The sequence below is a fragment of the Sphaeramia orbicularis genome, chromosome 6 (genome assembly GCF_902148855.1).
Source record: "Sphaeramia orbicularis chromosome 6, fSphaOr1.1, whole genome shotgun sequence".
Classification (NCBI taxonomy): domain Eukaryota; kingdom Metazoa; phylum Chordata; class Actinopteri; order Kurtiformes; family Apogonidae; genus Sphaeramia; species Sphaeramia orbicularis.
This window is the reverse complement of record NC_043962.1, coordinates 2,531,428-2,553,998: the sequence shown is the minus strand read 5'-3', so window position 1 is coordinate 2,553,998 and position 22,571 is coordinate 2,531,428. Positions and strand designations below refer to the sequence as shown.

The window sequence follows — 22,571 nt, the reverse complement described above, 5'->3', positions numbered from 1 at the left end:
GTCCTATTCTTACTCTATGTCCTCCCACTTGGCCACATTATCCGACAGTACAGTGATGTCTCCTATCATCTATTCGCGGATGACATCCAGATGTACTGCTCCTTTAACTCCTCTGAGCCCCACAAACTGAGTTCCTTAATCATCTGCTTGTCAGAGCTGAAGCAGTGGCTAAATGAGAACAGTCTCCAGCTGAACTCCAGCAAAACTGAGACCCTCATCATTGCCCCGGACAGTGCAATCCCAGGGATCAAACATCACCTTGGAGACCTGAGTTCCTCGGTAAAGACAAACTGAGGAATCTGGGTGTCATCTTTGACCAGGACATGTCTTTAGAATTCTACTCCAAACACCTAGTCAAAAACTGTTTCTTCCACCTACGCAACATCTCCAAACTCAGACTCTATGGTGTCACAAATGAGCTCGAGATGATCGTTCACGCTTTCGTATCTTCTCGCTTAGACTACTGCAACAGCCTGTTTACATGCTTAAACAAGAAGGAGCTGGCCCGTCTACAGTTTGTCCCGAACTCTGCTGCCAGGCTCCTGACCCGCACAAACAGGAGAACCCACATCACTCCCATCCTTAAATCTCTCCACTGGCTCCTGTTCTATATCGTCTTTATTTCAAAATTCTGGTGCTAACTTTCGGGCCCTACATGGCCAGGCCCCTGCATACATTGATTCCCTGATCCAGCCCTACAGCTCGACTCGTAGCTTGAGGTCTTCAGGACAGCACCTGCTGATGGTTCCACACACCTGCTGATGGTTCCACACACCTGCTGATGGTTCCACACACCTGCTGATGGTTCCACGGGACTGTTTTAGCACACGCGGTGACAGGTCTTTTAAAGCTGTGGCACCACGTCTATGGGAATGACGCTGCCTTACACCTACGGTCCATGGACTCTGTACAGAGCTTTAAGAAACACCTCAAAACCCTCCTGTTCAAAAAGGCTTTTTAGTCTCCCACCTGACCAGGACCACACATGACTGACTACACTCTATGTATTCATCATAACGTACTCCATGTGTCATCCTCCCCCCCCCCCCCCCCCAGTCTCTATATTCTCTATTGCTCTCTCTTTTCTCCTCCTTTACTCTCTCTCTTTAACCCAACTGGTCCAGGCAGACGTCCATCCTTCAGGAGTCTGGGTCTGCTCCAGGTTTCTGCTGTTAAAGGGAAGTTTTTCCTTCCACTGTCACCAATCACAAGTGTTTGCTCCTGAAGGATTCTGTTGGGTCTTTGTAAACTTAATTTGATTCTGATTTGAATTGATAAAGCACTTTGTGACTCTGTCTGTGAAAAGTGCTCTATAAATAAAATTTACTTTACTTTACTTACTTACTATGTCAAATTATATTAAATTCCAATCAATATTAGTTGACTTCTAATTTTAAATGTGTGGTAAATGGGATTTTCAGTGTAAATGTCCACAGAGTCCACATCCACAGTGGATGTGGACAGTTTAGTTCCAGATACAAGAGATTGTTCTAAGCTCCAGGTGGATCCAATTGGAGGAGAATCAGAGTCATTTTGAATTTGATGACTTTTGGAAAATGTCTCAATGATGACAGATGGAACACTGTAGATGTTGTGACCTTGCTGTGACCTTGAACTTTGTCCTACCTTGGACCAAAATGGACTGGGTTAGTCCCAGGGCCTAGGCCTATCTGTGGGGAAGATCTGGGAAAGCTGGGGGGAAGAGTTTTACATAAAGATGAGAACAACAAACAAACAACAAACAAACAAACAAACAAACAAACAACACACCACACACACACTCACAAAGCCAACGTGATCACAACACCTCCTGGTGGAGGGAATGACCCATGTCCTGGAGTTCAAGGTTCACTGATATGAAATGGAAGCATGGGTTTATATCAGTTCACACATGCTTCAAATCTGACTGTAACACCAACCACTGAATAAATAAATAATTAGAGGTTCATAATAAGTGAAACTTTCTTTCAATGTAAACACTTTTGTTTGTTCCTTTATTTCCAATCTCTGTTCATTAACACGGAACAACATATTGAACATTATTGTGTTTGTTTGTTGTTTGTGCTTCAGGGGACACTTATTATTCCTAATCTGTCGTCCACGCTGACTGAGGAGGGGTTTGGAAAGACCCCACCACTTCAACCCCACAACTTCCTCAATGATGAAGGACAGTTCGTTAAACCAGAGAACTTCATTCCATTCTCTGCAGGTATGAGATCAAATCCACAGACTGGGACTAACACTGACCTGTTTTAACACTGACCTGTTTTTAACACTGACCTCTGAGTGACCTTTCAGTGACCTCCTGTGGATGTTTAAACCCAGGTCCACGGATGTGTGTGGGGAGAATCTGGCTCGGATGGAGCTCTTCCTGATAGTGGTGACTCTGCTGAGGAGGTTCAGCTTCATCTGGCCTGAGGACGGAGGAACTCCAGACTTCACCCTGTTTATGGGTCAACCCAGACCCCAAACATATGGCATGAAGGTCCAGTTAAGACCCACCCCCTGAAGGTCCAATTAAGACCCACCCCTGAAGATCCAGTTAAGACCCACCCCTGAAGATCCAGTTAAGAGCCCCCTGAAGGTCCAGTTAAGACCACCCCCTGAAGGTCCAATTAAGACCCACCCCTGAAGATCCAGTTAAGACCCACCCCTGAAGGTCCAGTTAAGACCCACCCCTGAAGATCCAGTTAAGAGCCACCCCTGAAGGTCCAATTAAGACCCACCCCCTGAAGATCCAGTTAAGACCCACCCTGAAGGTCCAGTTAAGACCCACCCCCTGAAGACATACATAACACTGGTCTGTTTGAGCATGCATCTACATGGGTCAGAACGCAGATCCACTGGTAAATCTAGAGCTTCTCCTTTGGCCTTATCTCCGTCTTCACCACAGTTGTCACCACAGGTTTAGTGTCTGCATCACTGCAGACTCCACCCACATCCACCTATTGACCTCCTGCTCCATCCTACACTCACTAACAAGATCCAGAGATACTTAAGCTCCTCCCCTGAGATGGCTTTGAAAATAAAACTAGCTTGGTTTGAAGGCTCTGACGTTTGCTTGTCTTTCATGCACAAACAGGTTTTCTCTTGTAGCTCATGTGCGTCAGTGTGTCCACAGTAGAAGCTCAGTCACAAACCCAGTCTGTGTCATTCTGTTCAGGAAAATTGTCAGTGTTCTCCAGTTGCTCCAAAAATGAAATCATCTCCTGTTTGAGCTCCCACACTCGTTGACATACTTTCCCCAAACTTAATCAGCGGATATTACAATGGTAAAGCAAGTCCCTGTGATCAGCGTCAGTTTCTTCAAGAAAATGAATAAACTGACGATGGTGAAGACCCTCGCTCCAGTAAAGTTAACGAGTTTCACAACTGGCTTCACTACGTGGTGAAGCTGCAGCACAGATTCACACAGCGCTTCCTGGTGAATTCTGCAGTGTAGGAAAATGAGCTCTGCTCAGGTTGTCCTCTTTCACCCCGTCCTGGATTCTTTTGAACAGCCCAACATTTTTTTCCCGTCAGATTTGCTGATCCTTCTGTGCTAACGTGTGTACTCCATGGTAGCTTGTGCCTCTATGAGCGCTGACACACTGTTCTAGAAATCCTCTCCCTGTGTTTTCCTTTTAGGGATTCCATTGCCAAAAAACTCCTCGTTATCTCCAAATGTTCATGAATCCCTCTGATAATAATTCAAAGCTGAGCGCTGTCCTTTATGTCACTGCTTTCGTCCAGAGCCAAGAATAGAATGGGAAATGACTCCACTTTTTTGTTTAGCTGACTAGTTAAGTTTTCGTCCATTAGTTCAACACAGTGAGTCACTGTCTGCGTGATGAGCTCATTTTTTCAAATGTGTCCTTGCTCTCAGGACATAAAATACTTGCTGCACTCTTTGACAACTCCCCTTCAGACAAGGCTTTTGCTCATTAATGCAGTAAAGAACTCGTCTTTGTGCTTGATTCTTGGACGGAAGCTGTTCAGATAAAGGTGTTTTGCTGCGCCTGCAAGCTAGCTACCAACCTATTAGCGGTAGCCAATCTGTTCTTGCGTTGACAGGTTGTTAGCATAATTAACATGCTTGGTGGAAAAGTGACGGCTGATGTTGTATTCCTTTAAAACCGCAACGGTTCCTGGGCAAATCAGACAAACAGCCTTGAGCGGACTGCAGTTAAACAGTTTTTTGGTGTCTATTCCTTATCAAACACCCGGCACTCACTGTCCACTTTTCTATTCTTTGACATTTCTGCAGATGGTTCTGAGCAGTCGAAGACTGAGAACACGAAGTGGCTCAGGCTCTGAAAATTCAAGTCAGTGTCTAAGGCGCCACCTGGTGGTGAAATGCCTGTCATACAAATCAAAGTCAAATGAATTCACTCATTCACATCAAATGTGTTCTGTACCGATCTTCAGCAGGGTGGATTAAAAAGACCAACAGGCGGATGTGGCCCTGGAGCCGTAGTTGCCCACCGCTGCACTAAACTCACATTTTTGACAAATCAAATGTGGACAGTCCGTTTTTCCAAACATTCTTTCCCTCACAGTGTGGTTCTGGTTCTGACCCACTGATAACCTCTGGAACAGAAAACAGCTCCCTCTGGTGGACAGACGTATGGATGAGCTTTGTCATTACACCCACACTGAAGAATGAAACTGGTTCCAGTCCAGTCCGTCTCTGTCTGATTTTTTCATCCACACAGAAGTGATCATACATGAACATTTTTTTAATTCTCCGTCTTCAAATGAACACATTCACCCTCATGTTGTCTTTGATGCATTTCCACATATGTTCATCCTGTGAATTTATTTGACATCTAACGTATTCAAGGAAAAAAATGAGCAAAAAAATGTATTCTTTCATTTTCAAAGAAACATTCACAACATCTTTCAGTTTTAGTGAAACTGTCCATGTTCTGCTGTTCAGTATTTAAGGTCTGTTTGTTCCAGTTCAGTTCTACTGAATCAAACCTTTCTTTAATCATTTGTTATTTCTCTGTTTCTTTCACCGGTTTCCTGTCATTTCAGTTCCAGTTCAAACACTTTAAACCAGGGTTCTCAAACTCCTGTTCTTTCAGGTTCCACATTCAGTCTGATTTGATCTTCAGTGGGTTGGACCAGTAAATAAAACAGAATAACCGATAAATAATGACAACTACAAATTTTTGTCTGTGTTTTAGTGCAAAAAAACCATTAAATTATGAAATACTTACATTTATAAATATCCAAACAAAAAGATGTGAATAACCTGGAAAAAAAAAAAGAAATTCTTAAGAAAAATCAGTGCAATTTTAACAATCTTCTTCCTCCACTTCTCATTAGTCCATGTGCATTCTGGATCAGATCTCCAAAGACACTAAACACTGAGGAACAGGAAGAAAAGAGTTCAAACTGGACTGAATTTAATACAGACATTTCAGGTTGGACACATTTGTTCAGGTTATTCACATTTTATTGGTACAGGAGAGTTTGTAAACATAAATATTTTAATAATTTAATATTTTTTTGCACTAAAATAAAGACAAAAATTTGAAGTTGTCATTATTTACAGACATAATGTAATATTATTTTTTCCCATCAAACCCAGTAGTAAATCTGCAGTCCTTCTTTTGTGTGGGTTCTTCTGCTGTTATTATTGGACTGTAGATCAGATTGGTCTGGATGTGGAACCCACACTAACATGAGTTCCACAGCCTGGACTGTAGAGTTTATACACTTTGTAAATTCATCCCAGGGGTCGGACTGGAACCTTTGGGGGGACGCCTGTTTGACAGCCCTGCTTTAAGGTCTATTTGATCCGATGTTTCATCTGTTGTGGTTCTGGTCACTGCAGGCCTTTGTCATGTGTTCACCAGTTCTTAATCAGTTGCAGTGGATTCAGGCCTGTCGTTCACCTCCGTCAGTCCTCATTTGGCTCCTCCCACCACATGACAAAGGTCCACAGTAGATGGACAAAGGTCGTGTGCTTTGATTGAACGGATAAAATCCCAGATGCAGTTTGCTGAACCTGTAATCCAGTCGGCTGTCGGTCATGTTTGCGTGTGCGGCTGTGCTGGTGGCAGCTGTTTGGCTGTTCACGCTCCTGTTTCGAACCCACAGGAGTCCAAACTTCCCTCCAGGACCCAGACCCATCCCTATATTGGAAACCTGCTGGAGTGGATCTGTGAAAACCCTCTGGCAGATCTGAGAAGGGTATAAGTTGAACCGCGCAGGACATGATTGTGTGCCTTATTTCAACTGTTTCAACTGGTTCTGATCTGTTTAACTGTTTGTGTACGTTCAGTTTATCTGAACATGTTTAATATTAACTCAGAGTCTGTGCTGGGACTTTTACTATTATATTTATTTCATGTGTTTTCCTATCAGTGGTAAACAAACGTTCAGCTTCAGTGAGTTCATCTCTATATTGAACTGTCATATCAGCTTTAACCCTTTTAGACCCAGTGCTACTTTAGTAGGAGTTCCCAAATGTTTTTTTTTTTTTTTTTTTTTTTTTTTTTTCTGTAGGTTTAGATCAGGGCTCTTAAACTCATGTCCTTTCAGGTCCCACATTCAGTCTGATTTGATCTGCAGTGGATGAACCAGTAAAATAACAGAATAAACTATAAATAATGACAACTACAAATTTATGTCTGTGTTTTAGTGCGAAAACCCCCATTAAATTATGAAAATACTACTTTTATAAATTATCCAAACAAAAAGATGTGAATAACCTGAAAAATCTGAAATTTCTGGAGAAAAATCAGTGCAATTTTACCAATCTTCTTCCTCACTTCTCATTAGTCCATGTGCATTCTGGATCAGATCTACAAAGACACTAACACTGAGGAACAGGAAGAAAAGAGTTCAAACTGGACTGAATTTAATACAGACATTTCAGGTTGGGCACATTTGTTCAGGTTAGTCACATTTTATTGGTACAGGAGAGTTTGGAAATGTTAATATTTTCATAATGTAATGTAATTTTTTTGCACTAAAACAAAGGCAAACATTTGAAGTTGTCATTATTTATAGACATAATGTAAAAAATAGAACAGTAAATCTGCAGTCACTCTTTTGTGTGGGTTCTTCTGCTGTTCTTATTTGACTGTAGATCAGATTGGTCTGGATGTGGAACCAACACTAAAAGGAGTTTCACAGCCTGGACTGTGGAATTTTTCCCACTTTGTAAATTCATCCCAGGGGTCGGACTGGAACCTTTGGTGGGACGCCTGTTTGAGACCTCTGGTTTAGGGTCAGCTGAGGTGTTTGAACCCAGATGACACCAGAGTTTTTAAACAGAGTAATAAAAGTCTGTGATGTAAGACAGAGGTGGACAGATAACACTGAAGGAGTGATCCACTTCAACACCAGTATTTGAACTCTGACCGTTGGTGTCTTTGTCCTCAGTTGTCCAAACAGTACGGGAACGTCTACAGTGTGTTCATCGGTTCCAAACCTGTGGTGGTCCTGAATGGCTTTCAGGCCATTAAAGAAGCTCTGGTCAACAAAGGAAATGACTTCTCAGGACGAGCACAAGATCTGATGGTCAATCGAGCGCTCATCCCCTAGGTACACACGAACTCTGGCAGCATTGGACTGGTTTTACATCCAGTGAACCTGTTATACAGGTTTTTCCCTCAGGGCCGTCACTGATGAACACTTTATCATCCAGTGTCACTACCCCCCTGACAATTCACCCACTCACAAACATTTTTTTTTTTTTTTTTTGCACTCTGTATAAAACCTCTAACTGATTTGCACTAAAATAAGATATAAATAAACATATATTTTTAATAGACTGGACTAGACTAGACGGGACGGGACTATGATGGTCGGTTCTGGTCAGAGCAGGTCCTTCCTGTCTGAGGCGCATCTGTTCTCCATTTTCCATGTCCTTAAAAACATGTTTATGTGTTTGTTGTAGGAGTTTTTGGTACAGGCTAATTAAAGGTTAACATGGTTATATCCTCAAGGGAAATCCAGTCTGTATTTACTCATCCTAAAACACACAGCACCGAGCAGTAGCATTAGCATTAGCACACAGTAGACATTAGGGAGCAGTGAGCTGTCACTGATGGAACTGATGGAACCGACTGCACATATTCAGCACCAATGTGGTCCAGGAACAGAAGGACCACTATGGACCTGTTTATAGCCCAAGAATGGACTGAGCTGAAAGTGATAACCAGTCTGGTACTGCACCCTATAATAATAATAATAATGATAATAATAATAATAATAATATAATAATAATAATAATAATAATAATAATAATAATAATAAAAAACTCCAAACTAAACAACTGACTCCAGGTCAACTGAGTTCCTTTTTTATCGGGTTAACTGAGTTCCTTTTTATCGGGTTCATGTGTATTCACTGGACCTTATTATTCAACTATTCAATATTTTACTTTGGACCTGAATTTAATACAGACATTTCAGGTTGGTCACATTGTTCAGGTTATCCAATTATATATGGGACAGGAGAGTTTGGAAAGGTAATATTTTCATAATGTAATGTTATTTTTTGCACTAAAACAAAGGCAACATTTGAAGTTGTCATTATTTATAGGCAGAATGTAAAAAAATAGAATAGAAAATCGGCAGTCATTCTTTTTTGTGGGTTCTTCTGCTGTTCTTATTTGACTGTAGATAAGATTGGTTGGATGTGGAACCCACACTAAAAGGAAGTTTCACAGCCTGGACTGTGGAATTTTCACACTTTGTAAATTCATCCCAGGGGTCGACTGGAACCTTTGGTGGGACGCATGTTTGAGACCTCTGTTTAGGGTCAGCTGAGGTGTTGAACCCAGATGACACCAGAGTTTTTTAAAAGAGTAATAAACGTCTGTGATGTAAGACCAGGAGATAAGTGTGACTGATAACACTGAAGGGAGTAGATCCCCTTGAATAACAGTATTTGAACTTTGACCCATGTTGTTTTTGTCCTAGTTGTCCAACACAGTACGGGAACGTCCACAGCCTGTTCATTGGTTCCAGACCTGCAGTTGTTCTCCATGGGTTTTAAGGCCATTAAAGAAGCTCTGGTCAACAAAGGAAACGACTTCTCAGGACGAGGCACAAGACCTGATGGTCAATCATGCCATCCACCCCATAGGTACAGCTCAAGTTAGAATTTAATGGGAATGTTTGGTAAACCCTCAACCAGTGGATTCTTCAGTTCAGTAAATAAAAATAAATATAATAATAATAAAAATATAATGTAGGGTTAGACTATAATATATGTTTATTAAAACCTCCTATAGTGGCTGATTAACCTGAATGAAGATGGAAGGACATGCTTCCAATGGGGTTGGTTTCATATATGTCTGTAATTATCTAAGTCTATAGCTGTAAAAAATGTCAAAACAAAATGACATGTTAAGTGTGGAGTCCAACTATTCTATATTAGCTGAGGAAACCACCTCCTTCAGTTCAATCCAACCCTAGAGCTGGTTGTCATTTCATCTGGGCCTCCTGTATGAGCGGGGGCGTACGCCCAAAAACCTGGCGTACGCCCTTTCCATGCTCACGTTCAGATGATAAAGAGTGAAGTGACCGTGGAAAAGTGCGCTCCTTCACGCTAAGTCCACAGCTGGCGTACGCACGTTTCTAGTGCTTTGGAACCATTGGCGACACCTAGAGGTGACACTGAGAAAACGTTAATAATGTGACAAAGGTCATTCCTCCCGATTGATGTGCCACATCAGATACACAGAAGAACAAATGAACACACAGACACGTCATCCTACTGTCAGAGCAGCACATCCACCACCAGAACCAGAACCAGAACCAGTTAGACCCTGTATCCATCAATGCCAATCCTGCCCGGATGGACATTCAGCAACAGCAAAGAGACAAGGACCTAAATTCATTGGTTGATAAATATAGTGTTCATGTCTGTGAGAACATTTATTAGTCGGTCCAGTCGCTCATTGACTCCGCCCATTGTCCTCATGATGTCCTCTGGTGACCCGGGTCAGTACAGACCCATGCCGGTCTGACGGGCACCAGCAGTGGGCTGTGGTGGACTGGAGGACCGGCTAACACTGGGGAGTCAACAGAAGCCTGTGTGACAGGAGGATGGTCCTGGGTCTGACTGTCTGCTGTCTCACTGTTGGAAAATAATAATTTGAGGTGAATAAACAGGAGTCAGTCTGTGATTTCCTCTTTGATCTCCTGACATGATCACACATGAACCTTTATCTAGTTAATCTGTGATCAGACTGTTGTATGACCCGTAGAATGAACTCATGTGTGACTGACACTAATACTAAATCTATATTTATCTTGGGGGTGATCCGCATCAGCCCTGTAAGAAAAGTGTCACAGTATCGGCGACTCTTTCCTCAAACAGTCTCAGTTCGTCTCTTTTCTTCTTCCGCCTGTTTCATCCTCCGCTTCGCGTTCACCTTGACGTCATCGTCTGATCCTGCAGACAGGGGAATCCCAGAGGGAACCCCACCTGCAGACCCCGTTTATGCTGATTTGCATATTTAAATGTGGGCGTGGAGAGGGAGGAGTCAGGTAGTCCAACATATGCGCTCAATTCCAGCTGATTGGATGAATAAGGAAATGTACTTGGATTCGGGCGTACGCACAGTTTTAAACATCTGGATTTTTTTGTGCGTTCGGACTTTCTGGATTTGGGCGTACACCAGGTTTCAGTATGAAATCCAAGCAAGTCTGTGTACATGAGGCCCCAGGAGAGCATGTGGACCTAAACTGTCCCTCTGTTCTTCTAATGGACGTCTACAGAGGACACACCTCAGACTGGTTTGAACTGGACCTGTTGAGTCTTTTTAGTTGTTTTTTTATTGTTTCCAGTTCAGTTTGTTAAATTTGCATATCCTGCTGTGCTTCTGTACAGTTCCTGCAGCTGAACCCAGTCTGTCGTATGCAGTGTCGGCTGCTCGTCTTTCAGACAGGGGAAGCTCATTGTCGGCTTACATCCAAAAAATTGTCAAGTTATTTAAACATAAATTCATCCCTCCGTTCCTTTAGAATTGTCTATCATCATGTGCACCTTGCTAGATAATTACTTCACTCCAACGTAGCCAACAGTATGATTGATTTAACTACCTACAAAACGATATTAAACTTGAACAAGAAATGATTAAATTATGGAACTGAAACAAGAACACATTGAAATTATGTTAAATTGAAACAAGGAGTAAAATGAGTGTGTTTTATTCCAGTGCAAGCAGGGCCAGATTAACACTTCATTGTACCCTGGGCAACAATATTCAAGGGCCCCATCATCACAACCCCAGGATCCCTATAATCTGACAAATACAGAATAAGTTCCAGGAATATATGTAAATATACCCCATACTTCAATATCTAACTATCATCAAATGCATTTGATGTACAAATGTGTAAATGCTCATAGAACTACAAGTGCACCACTATAGCCTCTTGTCAAGGCCACTCACTTGCATATGATGATATGAAAACAAAACACATTAGCATCAGTATAATCTAAAATTGATCCACTACATTAGAAAGAGAGGGAAGTGTCCTCCATTTTCACAAAAAATAAATAAGAAACCATTTCCAAAGTATCCAGTATATATTTAAGACACTTTTTGCCCACACAAATGTATTGAATCGTCAGAAAAGCCCACAGACAAAACACAAACGTCATCTGATAGACTCAGATATGAATTTGAACTCTTTCCCCGCCAGAGCATTTTCCAGTGAGTTGGTAGCCAGCGCCAGCCTTTTTGGTCATTTTCACTCATCTTTGGAGGCTCACTGAAAATGTTGTGTTAGGAGTATGTGAACACTGAATACATCAAAAGAAAGAACAGAACTTCAACTTTTAAACACAAAAACGATTTTATTCTATCTTCATTCGTTCGTGAGATATGAATATTTGAATATTGGTCATTTTCAGAAAAAAAATGAATTTAGAGCAAAAAAACTGAGAAAATTGAATTTTTCAAAGACATTGATTTTCAAGATAAAACTGATTTCCTATTTACTTTTTTGACTCTTTCTTCTTACCAACAGTAACACTGTATCAAAATCACAAAATAAAATATTATAACAACAATAATAATAACAAACAGCTCTAAGATATCCCATCCTTCCACAAAATGTTAGTGGAATCCACACCAACTTAGACCAAACATCTTCTAAAGCACCAGGTTCCTTCTAACTTTACCCTTTGACATACATCAGTTATAAGTAACAACATATTAGTTTAGTTTTTTGATATAAACACTTCAATATTCCTCATTTCAAGAAAAAAAGAAACAAATTCACTAAATACTGCAGATTTCTGGCCTTGGCTTGGCTGCACCACATCCTCCTGTTGGACCACCTGCTGTGTTTGATCTGTAATAATTATATGGACATGTAGTTATTTAACTTTGGATGAATATATGTATTATTTATTTATTATTTATTTATTATTTATTTATTATTTCATACAAAAGCTAAATCCACCAGTGTCTTAACCTCTTGTCCCTGCGGACATTCTACAGCTGAACCACATCTGTGTCCTCAGTCTGAATCTGAACTCACTCTAACAGATGAACACTAGCTGGTCCTTTGTCTTGTCCCACGTCTGGTTGTCTGTCTTCTCCTTGAATGTCCCCTAGAAATGTCTCTTTTCTCTTCCTCCTGTCTGTCATTTTCTCCGTGCCCCCCCCCCATCCCATCTCCGTGTCGGACCTGAGCCGCTCCGTGTTTCCCGTGTTCCGTGTCGTCTCCCTCACCTTCTGTTTCTCCGTTTCTGTCTCTAATGGTTCTTCTGTAGCTCCATCACATATTGAACTGTCAGACTCTGTCTCCATAATCATCTTTAAGGCTTTTGAAACTGCGTGCGGTTCCTGCACAGTCTGCATTTCCTCATTCAGTGACTGACGCTGGATGCGTTGCCATAGGATACGGAGACTCCAGTGCGAGAACGGTTAAACCCGGTCCTTCTTTTCCGAAAAAACTGCTTAATTGTTTGTTTTTGGACTAAGGAAGTATTTCACATGATCCGCAACACCTCCAACTATAGCATGAAAGTGAAAACACGGACTGACGGAAAATCTCGTCATTGGCAAAGAAGAGCGTTAAACAGAAATCCACTTGTCACCTACAGAATTCAACAAGAGAGTTAAAGTAAGTGCAATGTAAACATCGTTTTGATTCGCGTACGTATGTCGCATAGTTCTGACGTCTCACATCCCGCTCAGTGCACGCACGTTGATTTGCGTCCCAGCTGATTTGCTTTTTGGACTGACCAATGAGGAGAGGGTCTCAGCTCACGGTCACAGACATGAGCGGGTTTCTGTGCAGTGCAATAGCTCCGGACAGCGGACAGTTTCATTAATAAGCAAAAGATAACCAGATATTTTCGGTTATGCCCGAGCTACCCAGGGCCCTTCAGAGGTCGCGGGCCCCTGGCAATTGCCCAGTTGCCCATATGGTTAATCCGGGCTTGAGTGCAAGAAATGAACAGTTCATTTGGTTTCTGTGATTTCCCAGCAGAATGTGTGACGGTATTAAACTGAACTGTGTCAGTGAAGAGCAGATCTGAAAACAGCTGCAATCAAATGGGACTCAGCCTTTGGACCCCTCATCCAATCAGCCACGCGGAAGTTCAGCGTCCACCCTGGCTGAGCTCCGCCCACAGCTCCATTCACCCCAGGGACGCTGAGCATCCGGGGGCGTGGACAACAATGGTGCATTTGTCCAATTAGCGTCCAGTTTAGAGTCAGTTTTCCAGCAGTTCCACTCAGTCCCATTGAAGTGCATGGACGCTGAGCGTCTACGGACAAATGCACTGACAGAGATGGAGGTAGAAAACACCGACACGGGAATGGAGGAGAAGTGAACAACATCCAGATCCACTGAATCTGGATCAAACTGATTCTGAACCAACTGGTCCTGAGAGATGAACGTGTTCCAACACATTTGGAGTCAATGAAATGAAAACAACTGGAACAGATTTGAGCATTTAATTGGCGTCATTTTAGGGGAAGAGGAGCTTCCACTGCAGTCTGACAGAAAACACCTCTGATCGTATTGTATAACGGACTCCATTTGTAAACTAACTGGAGTTACTGATGCTAATGTTGAGGAGCAGACGACACAAACATCTGGTTTGTATTTTCACAGACGGTTATCTCCATAACCGTTAGTTGCACAAACAGATCGTACATATTCACCCTTGAATTAAGAACCCAGTCTGACACAAACCTGCTTAAACTGACGACACTCAGTGAACCAGTGTCAACACGGAACCAAACTGTGGTGTTAAATAAATACTGACCTATGGTGAAGGTCAAAGTGTTAAACCTGAGCTGTTTCTGTTTAATCTTTTAACACTTGTCACAGACTTTCCTCCCTTTATCCTTTTCTTCTTGGTCGTAGCCCATGCTCCAGGGGTGGTGTTAGCCGACTACAGCTCCTCCTGGAGAGAACGACGACGCTGTGGTCTGATGACGCTGATGAACTACGGCATGGGGAAGGGATTCAATGGAGCAGAGGATTCTGGGAGAAGTCAACACTCGATTAAGCTGATGGAGCAGAGTTTAGGTTGTCTGCAACAGAACACAGACCACAGCTGATTCAGGTTCATTTAGATTTAAAACACCTGTCCCTTTGGTCCATCGGAGCTAAACTGTCCCATATTTATAGAAGTGTGTTCCAAACACAAGTGTGTAATGTCGGTTATTAAGCATCTTTTTTGTTTAGTTTGTAAATATGTTTTGTAAATTCATAGGCTGATATAATTTTTTGCACTAAAACAAAGAGGAAAAAAAATTGTATAAAGTTTTTATTTATTGTTCTATGTTATTATTTACTGAGATATAATGGTAAATGAACTTAATTTTCTTAAAAATTTCCTTTTTTTTCCTTTTTGTTTGCAGGTTATCCTAATAATTGGTGAAAGAACAGTTCGTAAATGCAAAGATTTTCATAATTTAATGTGATTTTTTTTTTTTTTGCCAAGACAAATTTGTAGTCGTCACCTGTCCTTTGGTCCATCTGTCCTAAACTGTCTCATATTTCTATAAATGTGTTCCAAACACAGGTGTGTGTTCTGTTGGTTTGTCCATTCAGTTCCAAATGTGCTGCTGAGTTCGTTCTTGTGGTAGATGTCAGTGTCAGTCCTTCCATAAACCGGAACAGAAATGTGTGTTGGTTTGAATCTAGAACGCTGATTCCCCCTTTTTGATGAACAATTGGTCTCGAAAGTCTCCTGCACCTCTAAAGTCATCCTGATGTGAATACGAGTTAAACAATAAACCTAGTGGTAACGACAGGATAACAACAGAAGGACACACTAGAACCCACAGTTTGAATCCAACGATTCAAACCACACCTCATATTTAGAACAGTCTCAGTATGTTCAGTTACTTTAAAACAAATGTAATTCCTCTGTGTTTGCTGTATTATTTGTGTTTAAACCTTTTGAACTAAACCTCAGTCACATGTTGACTTCCTTTCAGATCCACTGGGTCGCTGTGTCGAGGCCAAAGGGGGAAGTTCATCACTGTCCAAATAATTCTGGACCTGAATGTAGTTGTTCAGATTTCTGTTAGTCGTGGTCATGTGATGCCTTTTGTTGTTGTTTTTTTTTGTTTTTCAGGTACATCCATCAGTCCTCAGCTGATCTTCCACAGCGCTGCCTCCTACATCATCTCCCAGATTCTGTTCGCATCAACAGTACGACTACGAACACGACTTCACCAAGTTCTTTGTCGGCGTTTTTCTCAGAGGTTTCCAAAATATTCAATGGTCGTTGGGGAAATGGTGAGTTGAAATGAGTCAAATAGAAATAGTCAGTGCACTTTTTGGGTTCCTTCACAGTTCTGTCATTTGAAATTCCATAAAACATCAATGTGTAGAAAATGTGTGTTTTTTCTTTCCCTTCAGCTTTATGATTCTTTTCCGTCCTCCGTAACCTGCCGTTGCCATTCCGCAGAGCCTTCACACTACTGCAGGTAGGCTGGTGCTCAGAGAAACCACAAGAGGAAAAAGTACAAATGGTCTTTATTCAAGTAGAAGGACTGAGGAACAGAAAGAGGAAAAAAAAAACAGTCAAATATTTAAAGGTTCAAGATGTTCGAGGTTGCACCCGTTTGTTCTTCTGTGCAGTTGTGCTTCAGTCTGCTCTGAAATGGGAGTTGGTCCATGGTTAGTGTTAGCCTAGTCTTTTTTTTTTTGACACTTTTTATTTAGAGATATTTGAGTTTACAAAACAAGAACATGAACGTGAGGTTTAGGGACGACACTTAGAACGTAAAACATGCATACATCAGCTGTTTTTAATTAATACCATCACCATTGGTAAGTCCGTCCATTTTCTCCAGTGTCCTTTTCCCAGTCATCCTGGAGCCACAGGCTGAAGGTCATGTCTTCATCAGTCCAATGTTTTCCACCATAAAAATAAAAGGCCCAGTCTGGGATTTATTTGAATACGACGGAGAAGAAGAGAAAAGATACGACAAAACTAAAACTAATACTAAAAACTAAACTAAAACTTAGCATTTAGAAAAAAAAAAAGAAAACTAATAAAAAACTAGCAAACTGCTCTAACAACAAATTAAAATGACTGAATTAGAGAAAAAATTCAAAAATAACTATGCCTGGTTGGGGGGTGGCCATGGCTCAGATGGTAGAGTGGGTCGTCCAATAACTGAAGGGTTGGCGGTTTGAATCCTGCTCAGTCCATGTGCTGTTGTGTCCTTGGGCAAGACGCTTCACCCTCCTTGCCTCTAGTGCTTCTACTCACACTGGTGTATGAATGTTGGGTGGTGGTCAGAGGGGCCGTAGGCGCAAATTGGCTTTGCACACGCTTTGAGTATACATTCATAGAAAAGCACTGTATAAATCTAATCCATTATATTATATTATTATTATTTATTATTATTATTATTATTATTATTATTATTATTATTATTATTATTATTATTATCATTATTATTATAAAACTAAACTAGAATGAAAAATCCAAAACTATCCAAACCTTGGTTCGTATGACACACAAACTGTCGTCAGAACTGATGTGACATACAACAGCATTTCATGAAATTGGTCTGAGGAAAAAGAACTTGCAAAAGGTCAAGGCTGATGTGACCTCTCAAACCTGTTTTGGTCCAAACTGGTTCTAAGTGGAGTTAGTACCAGTGGTTCATCTGATGGAATGTGTGGAGGTTCTTATTTCAATACGACTCTTCTGTTTTTTCAGGGTGCTCATGAAAAACACAGAAAGATTTTAAGTGAGAATAAAACCACCAGAGTTCCTCAAAACCTCGTCACTTAATCGACTGCTACCTTGGACGAACTGGAGAAGGTTGGTACATGTGTTTGTTTTTCAGACGATGAACTGGAACATGTGGACACTGGGCTGAGGAAAGGTCATGACACACATTCACTTAGTCTGTTTTTGTTTCTGGACAGAGAAGAGGTGACGGTTCGTCATTTTTCTGAAGACAATCTGTATTCTTTACTGTTGGATTTTCACTTTGCTGGAACCGACACAACAGCTAACACCTTACTCACATGCTTCCTTTACCTGATGAGTTACCCAGAAGTCCAGGGTACGTCTGTTTGCACGTTTAGAACTCAGACGCAGTACATGATGGTCTTGTTGAACTGTTTACATGTTCAGTATTTTCATATTAATTCATGTTACATGAACAAGTTAATATGAAAGTTTTAATTTTTATAATAGGTCTTAAAGCTGCAGGAGACTTTCGTGACCAATTTTTCCTCAGATCTGTCCGTCCTCAGTCATATCCTCAGTATCATGAATCTGTTCGTCTGTCTGTCATTACTCAGCTGAATCTCTTCATTACAGTGAACAGTTCTCAGTTCCATCCACCACAAAACAGTCCATGTGTGTACAAACAGAGTCAGTAGGGAACTGGGGCATCTTTGGAATTTTGTCGCGACATGCATTGCGGGAAAGGGAGGTTCATGCAGCTGTCTGACAGCAGCAGTGGCAGCACAACCATATGATATTATATGGATGAAACAAACACGTGGAAACGGCTGAAACGCGGAACGGCTGGAGGAATACGCATAGAGGGAAGAGAGCTCCTGCCGTTTCTGCGTCGTGTCTGTTCCAGCTGCCGCTGTCAGGCGACTGCGCAGGCCTTCGCTTCCCACAATGCACGTCAAGACAAAATTACTCAGATGCCGAGTTCCCTCCTGGCTTGGTTTGTAAACACATGGTTTGTTTGTGGTGGATGGAACTGAGAAACTGTTCACTGTAATGCAAGAGATTCAGCTGAGTAATGACAGACAGACGAACAGATTCATGATACTGAGGATATGACTGAGGATGGACAGATCTGAGGAAAAACTGGTCACAAAAGTCTCCAGCACCTTTAATAATTAAACAATAATTACTCTAATATCTTATATTCTTTATGAAGTTATAGTTTGAAATACACTATTTTTTCTAGAATTTCCAGATATGAAGTGTATTTGTACAAAGTATCGGTATTGGATTAGTATCGCCAATACTAGCCTGAATTTTACTCAGTATTGGATCGGAAAGGAAATCTGTGGTATTGAACAATACTAGTAAGAAAACGGGGTTCACATTAGTAGGAATTAGCTTCAGTGGTTTCATGTAAATACGTAGAACATGGAGGATGTGAGAAGGATGTAGTCTAAAATAAAATAAAATAAAATAAAATAAATAAAGCTACAACGATTAATTGACTCAAAGTGATCCAAAAAAATCATTCAACCACAATTCTCCTGAATCAATGCTTTGTTTCCTTCATTTCTCTGCTGTTAACACTGGTTCCACTGTTGTGTTTCACATGGACGCTGATTGTGACGCACAAAGAAGCTTCAATTCAGGAAAACTGCAATAGAATATTTCCCTTCAGTCAATTCAAGTCGATTAATTGAATCGTGAATTTCTGCATTCACTTCAAGCACCTAATTGATTAATCGGTTTGCAACTCTAAAGTAAAATAAGATACAGTTATAATGGACGATCAAATTTGGCAAAAGTTTACTCTGATGATGGTAAGAACAAGACATGCATGTAAATAAAGAAGGTTTATTCATAACATAAGGGTCATAAATGACACATAAACGTCCTCATGGGGTTCTAGACGGTCTTTAACCCAAACTGGGACAAAGCAGTAGGTTTTGAACAGAGCAGTTCATGGTGCGTTCAGGGACACCAAGAGTCAACCAGAGGATCAACACTTGTAATCGGTCGCAGAAACACGGTTCTGAGGTTAACAGGTGTCACATATAAACATGAATACCAGTCTGTATTTGTCCAGTTCTTTGTCCTGCTTTTGTTCTTGGTCATTTTCTGCCTTTATTTGTCAGAACGCTGTCAGAAGGAAATAGACGAAGTTCTTGATGGGAAGGATCAAGTCAGTTTTGAAGACAGACATGAGATGCACTACCCACAGGTATGGTATAGTCTAATGTGGTCCAGTACTGGTCCAGCACTGGTCCAGTGTCGGTCCACTTTGGTAGGTCCACTGTTACTGTGTAATAATATGACATGGAGTCTTTGGTGTTTGTCTTTGAGGCGGTCCCTTCATGAGGTCCAGAGGATGGCGGACGTCGCTCCTCTTTCTGTTTTTCACAAAGTTACCAGAGACACTGAGCTCATGGGGTTCTCCATACCCAAGGTGAGGGGGAGGACAAGGAACATGTAGTCCATGTGTGAAACATTTGGTTCAAACACAAACTAATGCCGCGTTTCCACTATGTGGTACTGGTTCAGCTCGACTGGACTCAACTGGACTCGGCCTTTTTGCGTTCCATTATGAAAAAGGACCTGGAATCTGGTACCCGGCACTAGTTTTTTGGTCTCACCTCCGCCGAGGTTCCAGGACTGGGGACCAGATACTAAAAGGTGATGTGTAAACACTGCAGGCCACTGACTGGTCAGAGTCGTCTCTGTGACCCGCCCTTTTACAAAAAACAGATGCAGAAGTGGACAGTAACTATGTCGGTAGGTTCATCCACATGATGACAGTCTGTAAAACTACACCATTCAGTCAGGAGGTTCAGTCTTTGGTCGCCGACGTAAAAATTCAGCATGAGCTTGATGAGACAACAGGCACGAATGAGTTTATCAGCAACTCTGAACAGACGACACAGAAGTAACACGCCACATCGCTATGACGACCAGGTACTGTAAAGTGGGTAGTATCCTGGAATGAAACGATCTGGAATAGGACCTGGTACCGGAGTGGAGTGGAGTCAAGTCGAGCTGGTTCCACGTAGTGGAAACGCAGCATAAATTACATCAAAAGTGGTTCCAAATTTTGCGCAACTAAGTCCAGTCCCTGTTGTTAACGTTTTGTCGTTTGTGCTTCAGGGGACAATTATTATTCCCTAATCTATCCTCCACGCTGACTGAGGACGGGTACTGGAAAGACCCCCACCACTTCAACCCCGACAACTTCCTCAATGATGAAGGACAGTTCATTAAACCAGAGAACTTAATTCCTTTCTCTGCAGGTATGAGATCAAATCCACAAGAGCCTCTTTTCCACCACAGGAACTTTACCAGGAACTTTAACTTTACCTGGGATTTTCAAAATCTGTGGTGCATTTTCACCTAAATTTACCAGGGTGAAAAAAGTGACCCTTGACCCCAGGCTTTCCCTGAAAAAGTTTGTAGTAGGGGGGTAGGAGTTTTCAGATTTACTTCTTGGGGGCGGGGCTGTGTGCTGGAGAATGCTGATTGGTGGAACACACTTTTTCCCAGGTAAATACATTCCTGCTTAGTCAAGTTCCTGGGAATCAGGTGGAAAAAGGAGCTAATGATTTGTTTTTAGACCGACCTTTGTGAGTGACCTCTTGTGGATGTTTAAACCCCAGGTCCACGGACGTGTCTTGGAGAGAATCTGGCTCGGATGGAGCTCTTCCTGATCGCAGTGACTCTACTGAGGAGGTTCAGGTTCATCTGGCCTGAGGACGGAGGAACTCCAGACCTCACTCCTCAATTTGGGACCATCCAGACCCCCAAACCATATCGAATGAAGGTCCAGTTAAGACCGACTGCCTGAAGGTCCAGTTAAGACTGACCATCTGAAGGTGCAGTTCAAGGTGCTGGAGACTTTCATGACCAATTTTTCATCAGATCTGTCCATCCTCAGTCATATCCTCAGTATCATGAATCTGTTCGTCTGTCTCATTCCTCAGCTGAATCTCTTCCCTCATGGTGAACAGTTTCTTAGTTCCATCCACCACAAACAAACTCTGTGTTTACACACAGAGTCAGGAGGGAACTGGGCATCTGAGGAATTTGGTCGCAACATGCATTGTGGGAAAGGGAGGTTAATGCAGCCACCTGACAGCGGCAGCTGGAACAAACACGACGCAGAAACGGCAGGAGCTCTCTTCCCTCTATGCATATTCCTCCAGCCGTTTCCCCATTTCAGCCATTTCTGCGTCATGTTTGTTTCATCCATATAATCTCGTATGGTTGCGCTGCTGCTGCCAGGCGGCTGCGCAAACCTCCCTTTCCCACAATGCACATTGCGACAAAATTCCTCAGATGCCTGAGTTCCCTCCTGGCTCTGTTTGTAAACACATGGTTTGTTTGTGGTGGATGGAACTGAGAAACTGTTCACTGTAATGAAGGAGAATCAGCTGAGTAATGACAGACAGATGAACAGATTCATGATACTGACGATATGACCGAGGTTTGACAGATCTGAGGAAAAATTAGTCACAAAAGTCTCCCGTAGCTTTAAGACTGACCACCTGAAGGTCAAAGTCAGAGGCTGAGAAGGAAAAATAAAGCTTTCTTTCATCGTCTGCCAGTTCTTTTACTTGTCACATGTTCACCTTCACAACAGAATACCTGGGTTTCTTTCCCTGCTTGTCAGTTGTTGGACCTCTTGTCATTCGTCTCCAAACCAGCAGCGTTTGGTCGGTAGCCCGTATGAAACCTGATCCTGCTGATCTTGGCCTGGACAGTCTCGCACAAAGGTTTTTAATCTCATTCAGCCTTTGACGGTTAAATAACAGTTACATAAATTATGTTTCTTGACCCAGCCAGATCACATGACTAAAACCACTGTCCGCACTTTTCCGTCATTCTTGTAACGTGCTTTGGTTGACTCTCCGTCAGATCTAGGTGCTTTGGTTGTTGTATAGTAATTGTGAGTTTCCAAGACTTGCTGCTTGTGGCGCTCTTCGACTGATCCAGGACCAGGATGTCCTCTGTTAGACTGATCCAGGACCAGGATGTCCTCTGTTAGACTGATCCAGGACCAGGATGTCCTCTGTAAGACTGATCCAGGACCAGGATGTTCTCTGTAAGACTGATCCAGGACCAGGATGTCCTCTGTTAGACTGATCCAGGACCAGGATGTCCTCTGTTAGACTGATCCAGTCCATACTACACTGTAGAAAAGGATTTCAGGGTTTGGTAAATACAGACTATGGACATCAGTTCCATTTGAATCAACAGTAATAATTGCCAGTAAAATCTATTATGACTGGTTCAATTCTACATACACTACCTGTTTGTTAACAGTAACAACTGCTACTTAAAATAATATAATAAAATCTACCCCATAATATTGTGATGTGTTGGAGGAGCAGCTGGGGGGAGTCTCCCAGCATGCATTGGGACAAACTAGTGTG

The 22,571-nt window shown here is 41.9% G+C and overlaps 3 pseudogenes; all 3 read left to right on the top strand.

Moving 5' to 3' along the window:
* Nucleotides 1-2,509, top strand: part of LOC115420954 (cytochrome P450 2F2-like) — a 10,082-nt pseudogene extending 7,573 nt beyond the window's left edge.
* LOC115421684 (CCR4-NOT transcription complex subunit 1-like) overlaps nucleotides 1-22,571 on the top strand; it is a 969,367-nt pseudogene that overhangs the window by 506,245 nt on the left and 440,551 nt on the right.
* LOC115421671 (cytochrome P450 2F2-like) lies at nucleotides 6,023-21,038 on the top strand (annotated as a pseudogene).